Consider the following 13348-nt stretch of genomic DNA (forward strand, 5'->3'; position numbering starts at 1 on the left):
AGGTCTCTGTCATCAGAGAAACACAGCTGGTGAGACTTAGAACTAATTGGTTGCTTTCCCAGCTCTTTCTACCTGAATGCAGTTTTACGGCCACAAATGTACTGATTAGGATCTGGTTAGGACATTAACAGCAAAAAGGAACAAAAATAAGAAGGTATGAGTATTTTGTGTTGAGACATTGCTTGATACGTCTGCTGGCTTGGAATTGGTACTGTCCTGTCTCATTCTCTCAAAAGCTTGGGTTGCAGGGGTATGTTACCACGCCCTGCTTAGTATTTTTAGATTGATACTGCGGAAAATAAGCTCAGGGTTCATTGATTTGTGTCTGACTTCGGATGTGTATGTTTAATGTATGTGCTTATGTCTTTGGAGAGCAGAGGTAGACCCGTTCACTTTGATTTTTGAGAATGTGATAGACTAGGCTGGCTGGTCATCACATCCCATGGGTCGAATGTGCCGCTCTTCTGAATGCACACTAGCCTTTTATGCAGGTGTTAAAGGTCAAACTAGTTCTTATTTTTATGTTGCAAATGCTTTACCAACTAAGCTATCTTTTTAGAACCTTATTTTTTAAAAAGAGGGGTGGGATGGAGGTGTGCCTCTGTGTTTAGAGGTTCAGAGGTTGGAGAATATCAGGTATCTTTTCTGTATTATATACTTTGTCTTAGTCCCGTGAGCCATGGTCTCCCACTGAATAGAGCTAGGCTGGTGACTGGTGGCTGATGACTGGCAGGCCCCAGTGGTCCTCTTGTCTTTGCCCTCAACAGCAAAGCCACAAGCTCCTTTGTTTTGTCTGTTTTGAGTCAGGGTCTCACTGTATAGTCCTGACAATCCTAGAATTTGATATGCAGACCAGGCTGGCCTCCAACTTCCAGAGATCCACCTGCTTCTGCCTCATAAGAGCTAGGATTAAAGGGGGGGAAAGGGTGTTGTTGGCACGTGCCTTTAATCCCAGCAGTCAGGTCAGCGTGTTCTACGGGGGTGTTCCCGGACTACAGACAGAAACCCTATCTCAAAAACCAAACCAATCAACCAACCCGACAACTCTAGGAGGAAAGACACGTGCCATCATGTCCTACTTTATTTCTCATTTTTATGCTCCCGAACCAACCATAGGCGTACATCACCATGGGGAGTACACCAGGGGACTACAGCTTTTAGGTTTTTGTATTCTCCACAGTAACCAAGCGAATATCTCATAGGAGCTTAAAATAGTCTTGGTTGTATCATTAACTTGGTCACAGTGTAGTGATACGTAAAGTAACAGCTGAGTAAAATTTGGGGATATTTCTTCTTTTCAGTTCTGGAGATCAAATTTAGGGCTTTGTCTGTGTTTATTCTACCTCGGTTTGTTGAGCGGATCTGGTCTCACTGTTAGCTCTAGCTAGCCTCAGATATTATGTCGCTATGTCGCTTAGGCTGGCTTTTTCTTCTCCTTAAGATTTACATATTTTATGTGCATAGATGTTTTGTTTGTATGTCATCATGTGCCTGCCTGATGTCCTTGGAGTTCAAAAAAGGGTGTCAGATCCCTTGAACTGGGGTTACAGATAGTTAGTTGTGAGCCAGTATGTGGGCGCTAGGAAGGGAACCTGGGTCTTCTATGCTTTAACTGCTGAGATGGTTCTCCAGCCCCCTTCCCCCGCCCTTTATTTTTCTTTTCTTTTCTTTTCTTTTCTTTTTTTTTTTTTTCTTTTTTTTTTTTTTTTTTTGGAGCTGGGGACCGAATCCAGGGCCTTGCGTTTGCTAGGCAAGCGCTCTACCACTGAGCTAAATCCCCAACCCCTATATTTTCTTAACTTTTTTAGATAGTGTTTCATTTTGTTGCCCAGGCAGGCCTGGAGCTGCTGGGACTAAGCAGTCTTTCCTGTCTCATGTTCTTAGATCTGAGCCACCATGTCTTTGGCCTTTTAAAAAGCATTTTATCTGTCTATATCTATCTATCTATTTATTTATTATGTGTGGGTGTTTTGCTTGCATGTGTGTGTCTGTGCACCACTTGAGTGTAATGCCCATAGGGGACAGAAGAGGGCATTGGGTCCTTTGGGACTGGAGATGCAAGCAGGTGTGTGCCCTAGGAGGCGTTCTTTTTTTTTTTTTTTTTTTTTTTAAAGATTTGTTTATTTATTATATATAAGTACACTGTAGCTGTCTTCAGACACACCAGAAGAGGGCATCAGATCTCATTACAGATGGTTGTGAGCCACCATGTGGTTGCTGGGATTTGAACTCAGAACCTCTGGAAGAACAGTCAGTGCTCTTAACCGCTGAGCCATCTCTCCAGCCCCCTAGGAGGCGTTCTTAACTGCTGAAATGCTGTCCAGCTTCTGTAATCTCTTTTGTTTGTTTTGGGAGGATCTTGAATTCCCGGATGTCCTCTTTGCAAGTTCTGAGGTGACAGGTGTGCAATAGGATATCTGGCTTTATTATTCATTATATTTTTCTTCCTCTTTGTCAATACCCTTCCTTCTTGCCTAAAAGTTATGGCAGTCTTTCTGTCTCAGTTTCCAAGTACTGGGATTACAGAGTTGTAATCGATACCTGACTTAATATCTGGTTTTCACCATTGGAAATGGGCTGCTTACATAATTGTAGAAAATGAATAGTCGAGGACAAGGTAAAGGGCAAACAGAATTACTTGGCTTATCATGCCACTTGCTTGCTTGTTTATTGGTCTTTCAAGGTAGGGTTTCTCTGTGTAGCCCTGCCTGCCTGCCTTGGAACTCATTCTGTAGACCAGGCTGGGTTTGAACTCTCAGAGATCCACCTGCCTTTGCCTCCCTAGCTCTGGGATTAGAGTCATGCCCCACCAATTCGCACTCTATCATGTCTCTGCTTGATCCAGTTGTTACGCACATCATAAAAATTGCTATGGGCATTCCAGGAAAGTAAAGATTTTTGTTTTGTTTTGTTTTTTTTTGACAGGGTTTGTCTATTATAGTCCTAGAATTCAGAGATCTGCCTGCCTCTCCAGAGTACTAGGACTAAAGGCATGAGGCACCATGCCTGTTTGAAAGCTGTTGCTGTTTTGTTGTGTGGTTGGTTGGTTTTGGTTTTTAACATGTAGAAAGGACAAAAAGTTTGGGGTATAGCTCAGTCATAGAGCACTTGACTATCATGGGTGCTGACACCCTTGGTTCAGTTCTTAGAACTGCTTCAAAAAAGTTGAATCAAGAACAGAGGTTTAGGGACTGATAGGGTGTAGTTTTTTGTTTTTGTTTTTGTTTTTGTTTTTTTCCGGAGCTGGGGACCAAACCCTACCACTGAGCTAAATCCCCAACCCCGGGTGCAGTGTTTTATAAACACTTGTTTGGAAGGAAGGGTATGAGTTAGCAGTCAAAGATGAGGGGTGATGAAAAATGTGTGCGGGCTGATTGGGACCACAGTTGCAGGTCATAGGTAAGTGGGTTTTAACAATGGCAAGTGTTGTCATTTTGAATCAGAATGTGTTTGAGACTACTAACAGCAGATCCTTTCACTTTGTTTCACTTTGTATTTGAGGATTTTGAAAGTTGTTTTTTTTTTTTTTTTTTTTTTTTTTGGACGAGTGCCCTGTTATAAAAAGATTCTGTTGCAGATCTACATTTGAAACTGCTTCAATATTCCTTTTGGGCCTTCCTAAATAATGTCTGGAGTTACATTGGACTTCATGTGTTCCTGTGGGTCACCGAAGCCTGTGGCATAAGTGAGAGGCTTGTGCGGGTGGTGTGAAAGGAGCTCTCCCAACCTCACATGTCTGGGTGGGCGAGCTACACTAATCGCTCCCAGCAGTTCTGAATCAGACATTGTGGAGCCAAGAGTCTAGCATTTGGAATTCCACTGCCTGTGCTAAGGGTCTGTCTTTTATCCTCCAAACCACCATTTGTTAAATGGCAGTGGACCTGTTGACAAGAGGGGGGAGACTGGCAAAGATCAAGTTAAAAGGGAAAAAAAGTTCAAAGGTAGGAAAATAAGAGAAGGGTTTAGTTATGTCTTCATCCCCCACCCCCACTCCCACCCCCGGACACAGACAGACAGACAGACGGGATCTCGATATGTAGCTGTAGCCCTGACTGGCTATTATAGACCAGGCTGGCCTGGAACTCTAAGATGTCCAGCTTGCTTCTGCCTCCCTGGGATCAACAGTGTGAGTTACCACTCCATGTTTTTCCCCTTCCCTCTTTTTTATTTACTTATTTAATTTTAGTAATTTGTTATACAGAGATTTCATTCCTGAAAGCTGGGTTTGGTGGTGCACTCTTTAATCCCAGTTCTTGGGAGGCAGAGGCAGGTAGATCTCTGTTTTGGTCTATAGTGAGTTCCAGAACTGCTAGAGCTGTATACAGAGACCCTTTCTCAAAAACAATATTTCTTTTTTTTTTTTTTTTTTTTTTGTGGGTGGTGGGGTGGGGAGGGCTGTGAATCAAATCTATGGGCATGATGCTTTGGAAAATTTTGAACACAAAAAATAGAACAGTGTACTGAGTGCCCATGACCCTATCCTCTAGCTGCAGTGAGTGGCGGTTAATGAAGAGAAACCAGAACTCTGAGCCTTGGATTTGGTCTCCATATCAGGTCTTGTTACATTTGTCATCAGACACCCTGCAGCAGAGCACCATGCTTGGGCTTTGTAATGAGGGATATGTTACTTAGACTTTTCTTTGGCCAGGGGTGGGAAGTGGCTCTGAGAGAGGGTATCTCTGTGTAGCCTTGGCTACCAAAAAACAAAAAACAAAACCTAATAAAAATCACCATTTCAGAGCATGTTTGAACCAAGTTTGATTGTCGGCAAGAGGCCTTATGAGGCGGTGTCTGCATCATATGTTTTTCAGTGAAATGGTGCAGGAGAACAGCCTTCACCTTGTTAGGTTTATAAAAGCTGGCAGGAGGTGGAGAGGGTGGGTGGGTACTGTGGGTTGTGTTGTACAGGTTAATGAGATAGTGACTGAGCTAACTGCTACGGCCCTCTGGCTTGTGCTGTCTCTTGTTCAAGGAGTGGTTCCTTTCGGTTTTCAGACTCACTCACTGTTTTCACTGCCCACAGATGATGTCCATTTGGCTTGATGCCCTGTCTTTTCAGATCCAGCTGTTTCAAATTACATGGAATCCTCAGGGATGGACACTTTTCTGAGCAAGCAGAGCTTCTTATTGGTGTTATCTTCTGAAGCCTTTTTTCCTTTGCACACACACTTGTGTATATTTTTTGTCTTAAAGGAAAACACTCGATGTATAGTACAGCCAGGAATGTAGGTAGGTTGGTAGAATGTCTGCTCACCAGGCACAAAGCTCCAACACCAGCTAAACTGAGTGAGATACCGAGTGCCTGCAATTGCATTCTGAGGACACCCTAGAGGCATGTCTCAAAAAAACTTGTAATCAACTTAGAATAAATAATATATTTAATAATATAATAAATAATATATTTAAAGTAGATCTGGAGAGGTGCCTCAGAGGCTAAAAGTCTCACTGTGTGTGTTATCTGTAGCTGGCTTGGAGTTAGTTCTGTTGCTCAAATTGCACACACACACACACACACACACACACACACACACACACCATTATTTGTATTGTTTTATGTATCTTGCCTGTATGTGTGTCCGTCTGTGTACCACTTTCATGCAGTATCCTTGGAAGCCAGAAGACAGTGTTGCAGATAGCTATAATCTTCCATGTGGGTAATGGGACTTGAACCCAGATCTTTGGGAAGAGGAGCCAGTGCTCTCAGTCACAGACACTACCATGTTACCTCACCTAGCCCCCTCCTGCCTTGTTTTGTGTTTTGGTTTTTATTTTTTATTTGTTTTTTGAGACAAGATTTCTCTGTGTTCTGGCGTCCTGAAACTCTGTAGATCAGGCTAGCCGTGAACTCATGGAGATCTGACTGCCTATGCCTTCCCAAGTGCTGGGATTAAAGGGACCACACCTGGCCTATATTTTTACATTGTTTTAGGGATGCTTGTATTTTTTTTTTCTACATGAGAGAGGTTTATTGTGGGGGAAGGGGACAAAAGGGGATGATGGAGACAAAGGAAGAGAAGAGAATAAACAGGGTGCTTGTATTTTGAGGCAAGTCTTACCCATGTAACTGTGGCTGGACTGGAACTTAATAAGTAGATCAAACTGGCATCAAATTCACACACAGATCTCCATGCCTCTGCCTCCCAAGTGCTATAATTAAAGGCATTATTTTTATAAATAATAAAGTGCATTACCATGCCTGTTTTAAATTTATATTTGTTTGTTTTAATATTGAAAACTTATTTAGGCCAGTTGTTGTGATGGATCCATTTAATCCTAGTACTTGGGAGGCAGAGCCAGGAGGAACTTTGTGAGTTTGAGGCTAGCTTGGTCTACATAGTGAGTTCCAGGGCAGCCAGGGCTACGTATGTCTCAAAAATAACCAAATAAATAATTTTACTGTTTCGTGTGTATGGTTATTTTGCCTGAATGTATGTCTGTGTACTCTATGTGTGTCTGGTGTCTAAGGAAGCCAGGAGAGGGTGTTAAATCCCTTGAGACTGGAGTTGTTAGCCACCATATGGGTGCTGGGGATTGAAATTGGGTTTTTGGAAGAGCAGTCAGTGCCTTTATAATCTTTGTAATAGAACGAACTATGTAGACCAGTCTGGCCCTAAACTTACAATGGCCTTTCTGCTTCAGTCTCTTGGCTGTGGCTGCGATTACAGGCATGGTTTGAGAAAATCATATTTTTCCTTTGTAAAAATAAACATATTATGTACTTTTTATTTATTTATTTTATTTATTTATATGAGTACACTGTAGCTGTCTTCAGACACACCAGAAGAGGACATCTAATCTCATTACAGATGGTTGTGAGCCACCATGTGGTTGTGGGATTTGAACTCAGGACCTCTGGAAGAACAGTCAGTGCTCTTAACCACTGACTCATCTCTCCAGTCCCTCTTATGTACTTTGTATGGGTCGCAATTCCAAATTGTCTTTCTTTGCTGGTGAGAGTAGCTTGGTGCCTGCTAACAAGATTGTTTACTGGGGGCTGGACTGGAGAGATAGCTCAATGGTTAAGATTACCTGTTGCTCTGTCAGAGGACCCAGGTTCAATTCCCAGCCTCCATGTGGTGGCTCAAAACTATTTGTAAACTCCATTTTACAAAACACGACCCTCTTCTGATCTCTACAGGTACCAGGTATGAATGTGGTTCACACTTTCATGCAGGCAAAGCACTTATAAACATTAAGAAGATGATTGCTTACTTAAACAGTGAACAAGTTGATACTGCCTGTTGTCAAGAAATCTTGATTCCTTGTCAGGTGGTCCTCCCATCAGAGGTACTTGAATGTTTCTATGACTTGGTAGCTAACATCCGCCAAAGTGAGTAATTTGGGATTACTCCTTGCTTTCTTCTTACCTCCTTTATTCCTTCTTTCCCTCCTGTATTGCTTTGCTAGGATCAGTCAATATTTGTGGGCATCACTATGTTGCCCAGTCTGAGTTTGAACTCCTAGGTTTACACAGTGGTCCTGCTTCAGTCTCCCAAGTAGCTGGGACTACAGGTGTGTGCCCCTGGGTCTCACTTCAGTAGTATCTTGATTACTTTCTTTTTTTTTTTTTCACGTTTTTCTTTAAAGTTTATTCAACACAACATAATCTCCAACTTCACTGAGGCGGCTGACCACGTCCACGACCGAAACCCCCTCTAAACTGGAACTCCGTTGCCGAGCCAGCCCCAGCCTCAGCTTTCTTGTCAGCTCCAGGGGGCACAGCACTCACTCCTTCTGTAGGTGTCTCTGTCTGCCTCCCCTCTTGTGAATCTTGCAGGCCGCTCACCCTCTGGACCTTTGGGCCGAGGCCTGCCAGTCTCGGGACGGCTGCGGCGCAGGGTGGCGGGCACGATCTCCGGAGGTAGGTGCAGGTAATCTCGGAGGTACTGGATGCCCTCATTCGTGAGGTACCAGTAGAAATGTCTCCAAGCAAACTGCTCCTTCACGTAGCCTCGAGACTTGAGAGACGGCACGGCCTTCATGACGTGAAGGTTGGGCACGTTCTTGTCTGCCAGCTCGGGGTGTTTGGGCATGTGGACGTCTTTTTTGGCAACCATCATCCCTTCCTTAAAAAGGAGTTCATAGATGGCAATCCGGTTCTTCTTGGGCATCAACATCGCGGCAGCTGCAGGGTCCGAGGCGGAGGCTGGAAAGCTCTTGATTACTTTCTTACTGTATAGTACTGTGTAGGCACCACAGTGCTGACACTAGGTCACATGATGTTATATTTTGGTTTCTTTCCTTAGTTGCAACAATGAGATAATGATGTCTACCAATAGGCTGTCGTGTAGACTGTTTGTGACAAACAAGGAAATAAAGTTGGTTCTTGATACTCAGTACTGAACAATACAAATCACTACCTCATCAATTAATGTTGCTGCTAGCTGCCTCCAGGGTGTGAATCTTCCTTAAGTTTTATCTCTCCAAAGTGGTAGAGGCTTAAGGAAGGCATATATGCTTGATTATGTATGTGGAGATCTTCATTCTCTATTTTAAAGATTTATTTATTTCATGTATATAAGTACACTGTGGCTGTCTTCAGACACACCAGATCCCATTACAGATGGTTGTGAGCCACCACGTGGTTGCTGGGATTTGAACTCAGGACCTCTGGAAGAGCAGTCAGTGCTCTTAACTGCTGAGTCATCTCTCCAGCCCAGAGGTCTTCATTCTTAATGTTTGTTCATGTAAATGTTAATATAGGATATGTGTTCGTGTAGTATGAACTGGGAAGAAGGCAAGCATCTCCTTCATTTTATATATATATATAATATATATGTATGTATTTTAAAGGTTTATTTATTATATATAAGTACACTGTAGCTGTCTTCAGACACACCAGAAGAGGGCATCGGATCCCATTACAGATGGTTGTGAGCCACCATGTGGTTGCTGGGATTTGAACTCAGGACCTCTGGAAGAGCAGTCAGTGCTCTTAACCGCTGAGCCCCATTTTGTATTTTTATTCTAAAATATTCACAGGAAATTCAAAGAGTATATAGAGAAGCTCAAGACCCTTCACTCAGTTTACCCCGTAATAAGATCTTTATAGTAACTGGTATAGTTTCGGCTTTCAGATAACTGTTTTTATGCCCCAGAAATTGATTAAATATCTTGTATAAACTATTGGGAGGTGTCAAGGATTAAAGTCTGACATTGTGTATTTCTATCATTTCTCTGGATTTTCAACATAATTATCTAAAGTTTTACTGTATTCACTGTTGAAACCTAGACTAATGGTTCTAAATTTAATTATGGGAACTGTACATTTACATTTGCTTGATTTTAAAGCAATTTTTACAGTGTGTTCTCATCTTTGATTTACAGTCTTTATAGCACCAGAACCATTGTTGCTTGCATTGTCTTAATTTAATCACGTGCCAGTTTAGTAGAGTACCAAGTCTGGATCTGGAAGGCAGCTTGTGTGAATCATTTACATATATTTCTGCTTATGTTCCCAAAACTAATTTGCAGCTTTTTATTTTTAATCCAATTATACATTCAAAATATGTTTACAATTTATTTTATGAAGGCTTTTGTCTCATACAGGGTTTAAAACTAGCCAACAGAGGCAGAAGTTATTAAACAATAGGCAGAAACTACACAGTGGTAGGGGTTTAAATGGTGATTGTTAAACATTTGAATGTCCCTCACAATGTGAGTCTGTGTGTACATTTAGTCCACTAGTGACTCAAATAGACAGGTTTTACAGATATTCTTGCTGTTATTGTCAGCCATAAACAAATTACATGCATTTAACAAGTTAATGTCAGATTGGCCAGGAGCCACTAGGAGGTGTGCTCTTAGTGACATCAGCTGGCAAAGTGCCCTGGTAACAGGGAGGTGGAAGGGTGGGGGAGAGAGGAAGCAGGAGGGAGGGAGGGAGGGAGGGAGGGAGAGACTGACTGTATCTGGGGATTCTGGCAAGGTGAAGAGCTGGTCTGTTTGGCAGGACCTTCCCATCTGGGATCCATCTGTGTTTCCCTGGAATGGGACAGGCAGCTCTAGTCAGTGAGAAATGGCAGATGTGAGAGAGCTGACACATGTCCAGCTAATGAAAGGAGGAGGAAGGCTGGGCTCCGATTGGGCTTTGAAGATTAGGGGGAGAAAACAGAGCCTTTTAATACCTATTTCAAGTAGATTTGGTATATTACGAGTCTGGATTTTATAATTTGGACATTCAGGGTAAGTGTACATTTTAATAATAGTTTGGGGGATAATAAAGTGCACAATTCTCTGTCTTTCCAAAGCTTTTTGCTTATCTCCAATTATGTTTATTGATATTTTATCAGGGTTTAGTCTTGGTTTCATTTTGGTGCTTCATGTGATTTTCTGTTTCTATTTAATTTTTCACTTGCCACCTTTGTATTTTTAATGGAAAGCTTAGTTAAAATCAGATGTAGTTCATAAATTCTATAGTTAGAAAAGTAGTCCCACAAATACTTCTTTCTTTAAACTATTCCATATTAAATACTTCTTGGCTATTCTGAGGGAATTTTCCTTAAGTATGTAGAATACCAGTGTTAAAGAGATGACCGCTGCAGTGCTCATTTTCATTGTTAGATTTTACTTCAAAGTAATCAGTTACAACTAAAAGATTGTAGCAAAGCTAGTGTCATCTCAGCGTTTTATATCTTGTTATGTTTTGCTCTATGCTGTTTTCTATGTCTGAAACAGCATCAACTCAGACTTGAATTGTGAGTTGGACAGATAACCTCTATCCCTACCTGGAGTTTTTATCAGTTTGTGGTGCCTATTGGCTATTTCCATAGTGTTTATTATTTTTGAAAGGCTTCCAAATTAGCCCACCTATCTCTAGACCCTGAGTTTAGTACATAATGTATAGAAATTATTTCCTAGTTCTCTCATCTTGGGCAATTTCTGCTGTTCTGAATCTTTTTTTTTTTTTTTTTTGCCTACCCCCACTTCTGTTTCTCTTTCTCTACTGGATCTTACTACGTATTTATGTACACCAGGCTGGCCTCCAACTCACAGAGATCCACCCTCCTCTGTCTCTTCCCTAAAGGCATGTGCCACCCTAGCCAGCTGACTCCTGATTTGTGTTGGTATTGGGAAAATTTGTCCAGCACTTTCCAGCACATCGAAGGCATACTGATCAATTTCAGAAGTTTTTAGATATTTTTCTGTTGTGTCTAAACCCTTTCAACTTCCCTTTTACCTTGAGCCACAAATTATCTGGTCTAACTCACATTTTCAGGGCAGTATTATTCTTGCTGCTCCTACTTTATATTTACACTTTAAATTTTTGTTTCATGTATGTGTGTTTTGCCTATTTGGATGTTTGTACCACAGGACTGCCTGATGCCTACAGAGGCTAGAAAAGATCCCTTGGAATTGGAATTACAGATGGTAGCTGTAATGTGAGTGTTGGGAATTGAACCCAGGCCCTCTGGAAGAATAGCCAGTGTTCATTCATAACTGCTGGGCCTATTCTCCAGACCCCTGATCCTTTGTATCTATTGTGTTGTATGTCCAATCTTTGCTAAACCTCTTCATGACTATGGTTTGGAGAGCATTCTGAATATAAAATGAAAATGTATTCCCTTTGACTGTACCAGAACAGAGCTTTGAAAAGGCAATTTATGGCCTGGAGAGATGGCTCAGTGGTTAAGAGCACTGACTACTCTTTCAGAGGTCCTCAGTTCAATTCCCAAAAAGCACATGGTAGCTCACAACCATCTGTAATCTGATGCCCTCTTCTGGTGTGTCTTAAGACAGTAATGGTGTACTCATATAAATAAAATAATAAATATATATTTTTAAAAAAGAAAAGTCGGATTACATTAGGGAAGTATTGATTCTATTACTTTTGAGTGCACCAATTACTTAAAAATATTTTAATATTTGTCTGTTTCTGTGTGTGTGTTTTTTTTGTTTGGTTGGTTTTTTTTTTTGTTTTTTATTTTTTCCTACTGTGTGGGTTCTGGGATTCAAATTCAAGTCATATTAGGCTTGGCTGCAAGTGCCTTTACTGAGCCTTCACTGGTCAGCAATATTTAAATTATACCTGACTCCCCAAAGATTCTATGAAATGGCAAATGGGGACTTCAAAAAATGATATCTTTAAAAATAACTTTTACTATTCTAGATGTAGGTTTCAGCTGCATGCATGTGCACTCCATGAAAGCCTGTTTGTTTGGTTATTAAAGACTGGATCTTACTCAGTATCCTCAGCTGGCTAGAATTTGCTGTGTAGACCTGTCCTGGCCTCAAACTTGCAGCACTCCTGTCTTGCCTTCTGGGTCCTGGGAGAACAGGCATGTACCTGGCTGCAGTGCAGTACCCTGCTCAGGTCTTTCAGTTTATCTCCCTTTCCATGAGGTAATGGGAACTTTTATTCAAAACGGATCTTTTTAGAAGTTTCTTTTATGTTAGATTGACTGAATGTTGTAGAACAAAGTTGGGGAGTTTTGATAGGTGCGGTGGGCAGCACTTTCTGAATATCTGAGAGGCTGTAGTTATGTTGAACTTACACGGTTGTCATTCAGTCAGCAATATTGCACTCTTAGGAACTATGTTCCTGGGAATGAGTGGCGAGAAAAGAATGTAATGCTGAACGTGTAGTGTAGGCTATATACTCTGTGAGAGAGCTTAAAAGGAGTTTTTATATTGCTATATGTCTATTCTAGCAACACTGTTTTATATTCTGGGACTTGGGATTGCATCCAAGACCTTGTGGATGCTAAAAAAGCATGTGTTCTATCAGTGGCTAAGTTCCTAGCCTTCAGAAATACTATGGCCCAGATTTGGTATAGAGTGAACTCTATTTATAGCCCAGGCTGGTCTTGAATTAACAGTAATTGTCCAGTCTTAGCCTCCCAAATGCTAGGATAACAGGTATATGTTGCTACACTTGGCTTATGTGATAGTTCATTGACTATAATAAAAGTATTTAGCAGTCTTGGTGAGGTGAGGTGAGGTGAGGTGAGGTGAGGTGAGGTGAGGTGAGGCCCTGAGGTCAGCTTTCAGTTGTGGGTGGGGGACCCAGCTAGGGCCTTGCAGTTAAAAGACAAAATCAGGGGTGGGGATGCACTTGCTAGTAATCCAGGAACACTTCCCAACATTCCAGAAAGCAGAGAAAGGAGTTAACTCTATCTAAGTTCAAGCCCAGCTTGGTCTACATATTAGTTTCAAGACACTTAAGGACTACAAAAAGAGGCCCTTATTCAAAATAAATAAACAACAACAAAAAACCAATGAAAAATTTTATTGCCAAGAGATTTTATTTTTAAAGATGTGTTACAGTTTATGTTATGTATGGGTATGGGTGGGTGTGTGTCAAGTGCGCTTGAACAGGACCCGTGGAGGTATGGGGGTATGTCCCTTA

General features: G+C 41.5%; 1 protein-coding gene and 1 pseudogene across 5 annotated transcripts in view; one reads left to right on the forward strand and one right to left on the reverse strand.

Moving 5' to 3' along the window:
- Cbfa2t2 (CBFA2/RUNX1 partner transcriptional co-repressor 2) overlaps positions 1–13348 on the forward strand; it is a 106250-nt gene that overhangs the window by 17544 nt on the left and 75358 nt on the right. The window lies entirely within an intron of this gene.
- On the reverse strand, positions 7554–8163 carry Rps10-ps7 (ribosomal protein S10, pseudogene 7; annotated as a pseudogene).

Source organism: Rattus norvegicus, chromosome 3 (assembly GCF_036323735.1).
Source record: "Rattus norvegicus strain BN/NHsdMcwi chromosome 3, GRCr8, whole genome shotgun sequence".
Taxonomy (NCBI): Eukaryota; Metazoa; Chordata; class Mammalia; order Rodentia; family Muridae; genus Rattus; species Rattus norvegicus.